Below are 6750 nucleotides of genomic sequence, written 5' to 3'. Positions count from 1 at the left end.
GACGAAAACAATAGGTGATCTGTCGTTGACAGACCACCTAATAATAATAAAGAAAATTCTGACGAAATCAATAGGTGGTCTGTTGATAACAGACCACCTAACTAGAAATTTAATTCGTCATGGGGACGAATTAGGTGGTCTGTCTTCAATTTTCATGATCATTGACACGTCAAAAAGTAAACAAAATTGATGAAAAAAAATTGTTGGAGACGCCAGGACTCGATCCAGGGACCTCGAGGTCGGAAGTCAAGTGCGTTACCGATATACCAAAATATTTCCCATAGAGATTACACGGAAACGGAAAATACAATTCTCAAAAATCACTTTGTAGGTAAAATATTAGCATGATACCGGCATCTGATCGAAAAATAAATTGCACACTTATTATAGCTCATTGTCTCAGCTACAACATACTCAAAGCACAGCGTAAACGAAGATAAAACGACGGAGATATTGCTCGCGAAAGACAACAATGTAGAATCCAGTTTTGAGAAAAAGTCATGTCCCGTAGAGAATACACGCAAAATGTGAAAATTGACATGCCTCCTTTAATCACAAAAATACGCGATGATGCCATTGTCGAAATGAAAAATACGTCGTGACTTTTTTCGTAGAGATTTGTCTCAGCTAGAACATATCAAAATTTGGATGAAAATTGATCAATATTTACAGAGATACAATCAATTTTCCAAAAATATGCTGACGTCATAATATGCAAATTGAAATTTTGAGTTCGGAGACCATTATGATGACGTCATGAGTTAATTGAGTGTCAAATGAGACATGAAATCATATCTCCGACTCATAATCTATCTAAATATGAAAGAGAATTGGGAGTATTTATCCATTCTGAAGAGCTACAATGGATTTTGTATAGGCATGTTTTTGCCCATATATGCTATGTATTACAAGAGCTCGCACGCACGGACATTTACCTTGAACGGAGGCAATCATGATGACGTCATGAGTTAATTGAGGGTTCGAACGGACTTTACCTTGAACGGACGCTCATTTCGTTATTAATGGTCATAAAGAGATAAACATGGTATCAAATTGTTCAGAATAAATTGGGCAATACTATGATAGACAAATGATAGGCGATTCTCGGTTGCGTACGACCATTACGAACACAAACGTGCGCGCAAATTTATGCTTGCGAAAATTTTCGAAATTTTCGAAATGCTTGAAATGGCCTAAAACGTATTCTAATTTGATCAAAAAGTGATTATGAGCATTTTTTATTTTTGCGCGCACCGACGCGGGGACGGACGCTTACGCGCGCGTTAATTGACTTTAAGTTGACCGGACGGATATTGACCATAATCGTTATAAATATGAATGAGAAATGATTTACGGTTATGAAGATATGATCATGAGTTGATTCTCAGAGCACTTCACAAAATGGCGCCTGGATGACGTCACGATATGTTGATGAACTTGAAAATGTTCCTGTCACGTCTTAAGATGATGACCTCTGACTGTGTCAAATTTGAAAGAAATTGGACGGTTCAATTTTGAGTAATCGTGCACACAAAAGAGTGGTCACAAATTTATTTTAATTGAATTGTGTTTTTGTACAAATTCAATTAAAATACTAGAATTTAATTCGTCACGAAGACGAATAAGGTGGTCTGTCTATGTCTTATGACAGATTTGAGAATGGGAGAAGTTATATAGACATGTAAACAATGATGATCATGATGAACATGATGATAATCATGATAGTAAAGGTGATGATGATGATAATGATAATGTTATATGATGATAAAAACGATAATGTTAATGATGATGATGAGCATAAGCATGATCCTGACATCTGATTGAAAAAATGAGGAAATAGTTAGATAGCAAATAGTCTCAGCTACAACATACTAAAATTTGGGAGAAAACTGTTGAATAACAACCAAGATACTGGTAAAAACACCTTGTCATGCAGATTCATGTTTTGAAAAAAGTGACCTCCCATAGACATAACACGCAAATATGACAAATTATGCATTGTCGCCTTTAATCGAATATTTCACTATGATGACGTCATCGAAATGAAAAATAAATGACATATTTCTGATAGAGAATTATCTCAGCTACAACATATTAAAATCTGAGAGAAAATTAATCACAGATAAGTGAGATAATTTCAATTAAACAAAGACAAAAATTACGTCATCAACAAAATACATTTGTTTGAGTTTAGATGCCAATATGATGACTTTATTTCACTTTGTACGAGTCAGGGTGGTATGAAATCATATCTCCAACTCATGCTTTTTCCAACCATGATATAAAAAATGGGGGTCAATGGACTATCTGAAAAGCTATATCGATTTTTAAAATGGCATGTTTTTTATGAAATTTGCATTATATTGCCCATAGCAGCACGCGCGGATTTTGAACTTTGACGCACGCTCACGGCCTTATGAAATATGAAGAGTGACTGAAATTAATGTCAATTGTTAATTACATTAAGAGGAATCCAAATCATGTAAACATTTTGAATTTGACCTTTTTCGCGCGCTGTGAGCGCGCACACCGCGCGCGGGGACACAAACGGACGGAAAATGTTGAAATGCTTAAAATGACCTGATTCGTACTCTCGTTTAATAGTTAAGTGATTTTAAGCAATTTAAAATTTTGACGCGCACATACGCGCGCGTCATGACCTTTATGTAAACTTTGATGACATGACCTGTTGACCCTGGACCTAAAGTATATGTGATATGAATATGAATGACCTTTGCTGATGCATCATGAAGATATGATGGATAACGTGATTTCACAAAATGGCGCCTGGATGACGTCACGATGACCTGATGACCTTGAAAAGGTTACTGTCACGTCTCATTACAATGACCTATGACTGTGTCAAAATTGAAAGAAATTAACACAACCGATCTTGAGTTAACCGATGAACAAAAAACGGGGAGAAATAAAAATAAATAATAATAATAAATAAATAAATAAATAAAGAAAGAAAATTCTGACGAAAACAATAGGTGATCTGTCGAAAACGACAGACCACCTAACTAGAATTTAAATCGTCACGAAGACGATTAAGGTGGTCTGTCTAAGTCTTATGGTAGATTTGAGAATGGGAGAAGTTATATAGACATGTAAACAATGATGATCATGATAAACATGATGATGATCATGATAGTAAAGGTGATGATGATGATGATAATGATCATGATCATGATGATGTTGATGATGGTGACATTGATGATGATGATGATGATGATGATATTGATGATGATGATGATGATGATGATGAGCATGAGCATGATCCTGACATCTGATTGAAAAAATAAGGAAATATTTAGATAGCAAATAGTCTCAGCTACAACATACTAAAATTTGGGAGAAAACTGTTGTATAATAACTGAGATACTGGTCAAAACACATTGTCATGCAGATTCATGTTTTGAAAAAAGTGACCTCCCATAGACATAACACGCAAATATAACAAATTATGCATTGTCGCCTTTAATCGAATATTTAACTATGATGACGTCATTAAAATGAAAAATAAATGGCATAATTCTGATAGAGAATTATCTCAGCTACAACATATCAAAATGTGGGAGAAAATCGATCACCGATAAGTGAGATAATCTCAATTAAACAAAGACAAAAATGACGTCATCAACAAAATACATTTGTTTGAGTTTAGATGCAAATATGATGACTTTGTTTCACTTTGTACGAGTCAGGGTGGTATGAAATCATATCTCCAACTCATGCTTTCTCCAACCATGATATAAAAATTGGGGGTCGATGGACTATCTGAAGAGCTATTTCGATTTTTAAAATGGCATGTTTTTGATCAAATTTGCATTATATTACCCATAGCAGCACGCGCGGATTTTGAACTTTGACGCACGCTCACGGCCTTATGAAATATGAAGAGTGACTGAAATTAATGTAAATTGTCAATTACGTTGAGAGGAATCTAAATCATGTAAACATTTTGAATTTGACCTTTTCCGCGCGCTGTGAGCGCGCACACCGCGCGCGGGGACACAAACGGACGGAAAATTTTGAAATGCTTAAAATGACCTGATTCGTACTCTCGTTTAATAGTTAAGTGATTTTGAGCAATTTTAAATTTTGACGCGCACATACGCGCGCGTCATGACCTTTATGTGACCTTTGATGACATGACCTGTTGACCCTTGACCTGAAGTATATGTTATATTAATATGAATGACCTTTGATGACGCGTCATGAAGATATGATGGATAATGTGATTTCACAAAATGGCGCCTGGATGACGTCACGATAATTTGATGACCTTGAAAATGTTCCTGTCACGTTTCATAATGATGACCTATAACTGTGTCAAAATTGAGAGAAATTGGGCGGATGGATATTGAGAAATCGGATACACAAAAAAGTGGAGAAATAAATAAAAATAAATAAATAATAAATAAAGAAAGAAAATTCTGACGAAATCAATAGGTGGTCTGTTGATAACAGACCACCTAACTAGAAATTTAATTCGTCATGGGGACGAATTAGGTGGTCTGTCTTCAATTTTCATGATCATTGACACGTCAAAAAGTAAAAAAAATTGATGAAAAAAAATTGTTGGAGACGCCCGGACTCGATCCAGGGACCTCGAGGTCGGAAGTCAAGTGCGTTACCGATATACCAAAATATTTCCCATAGAGATTACACGGAAATGGAAAATACAATTGTCGAATCCCACTTTGTAAGTGAAATATTAGCATGATACCGGCATCTGATCGAAAAATAAATGGCACACTTATCATAGCTCATTGTCTCAGCTACAACATACTCAAAGCTCAGCGTAAACGAAGATAAAACGACGGAGATGTTGCTCGCGAAAGACAACAATGTAGAATCCAGTTTTGAGAAAAAGTCATGTCCCGTAGAGAATACACGCAAAATGTGAAAATTGACATGCCTCCTTTAATCACAAAAATACGCCATGATGCCATTGTCAAAATGAAAAATACGTCGTGACTTTATTTGTAGAGATTTGTCTCAGCTAGAACATATCAAAATTTGGATGAAAATTGATCAATATTTACAGAGATACAATCAATTTTCCAAAAATATGCTGACGTCATAATATGCAAATTGAAATTTTGAGTTCGGAGGCCATTATGATGACGTCATGAGTTAATTGAGTGTCAAATGAGACATGAAATCATATCGCCGACTCATAATCTATCCAAATATGAAAAAGAATTGGGAGTATCTATCCATTCTGAAGAGCTACAATGGATTTTGTATAGGCATGTTTTTGCCCATATATGCTATGTATTACAAGAGCTCGCACGCACGGACATTTACCTTGAACGGAGGCAATCATGATGACGTCATGAGTTAATTGAGGGTTCGAACGGACTTTACCTTGAACGGACGCTCATTTCGTTATTAATGGTCATAAAGAGATAAACATGGTATCAAATCGTTTGGAATAAATTAGGCAATACTATGATAGACAAAAAAAAGGCGATTCTCGGTTGCGTACGACCATTACGAACACAAACGTGCGCGAAAATTTATGCTTGCGAAAATTTTCGAAATTTTCGAAATGCTTGAAATGGCCTAAAACGTACTCTAATTTGATCAAAAAGTGATTATGAGCATTTTTTATTTTTGCGCGCACCGACGCGCGGACGGACGCGTACGCGCGCGTTAATTGACCTTAAGTTGACCGGACGGATATTGACCATAATCGTTATAAATATGAATGAGAAATGATTTACGGTTATGAAGATATGATCATGAGTTGATTCTCAGAGCACTTCACAAAATGGCGCCTGGATGACGTCACGATATGTTGATGAACTTGAAAATGTTCCTGTCACGTCTTAAGATGATGACCTATGACTGTCTTAAATTTTAAAGAAATTGGACGGTTCAATTTTGAGTAATCGTGCACACAAAAGAGTGGTCACAAATTTATTTTAATTGAATTGTGTTTTTGTACAAATTCAATTAAAATACTAGAAATTTAATTCGTCATGGGGACGAATTAGGTGGTCTGTCTTGAATTGATGGATGAAGTACTGATGAATTGATAGATTGAACTGATGTGAAATGAACTGAATCGATGAGCTAAAAGGATGAACTGATAAACTGAACTAAACTGATGAACGAAATATTGAGAAATTATCTACATGATGAATCATGATCAAATTTAATGCAAACAAATATCAAAATAAGTAGTTCTAATGAATATGACACAAAGTATCGATAAATGAACTACTTGATCGTGATCATGATTGTCATGATGACGATAATGATAATCATGATGATGATCATGGTCATGATGATGATGATGATGATAATGGTGATGAAGATGACGATGATGATGATTATGGTGATCATGATGATCATGATGATCATGATGATCATGATGATGTTGATGGAATGATTATCATCATAATGACAATGATGATGATCATGAGCGTGATCTTGGAAGTATTGGAAGAATGAGGGGTGATTTAGATAACATATAGTCTCAGCTACAACATACTCGAAAATCAACATAATCCAAGCAGAAATAATGTCGATATATTGCTCGCAAAAAACAGGAATGTTGAATCCAGTTTTGAGAAAAAGTCATGTCCCATAGAGAATACACGCAAAATGTAAAAAATTTACATGCCTCCTTTAATCGCAAAAATACGCCATGATTCCTTTGTCAAAATGAAATATCGTGGCTACTACATTTGTAGAGAATTATCACAGCTAAACCATATCAAAATTTGGAAAAAA

The sequence above is a fragment of the Strongylocentrotus purpuratus genome, unplaced genomic scaffold, assembly GCF_000002235.5.
Source record: "Strongylocentrotus purpuratus isolate Spur 01 unplaced genomic scaffold, Spur_5.0 spur5_scaffold_2, whole genome shotgun sequence".
Lineage (NCBI taxonomy): Eukaryota > Metazoa > Echinodermata > Echinoidea > Camarodonta > Strongylocentrotidae > Strongylocentrotus > Strongylocentrotus purpuratus.
This window is presented reverse-complemented; position numbering follows the sequence as displayed.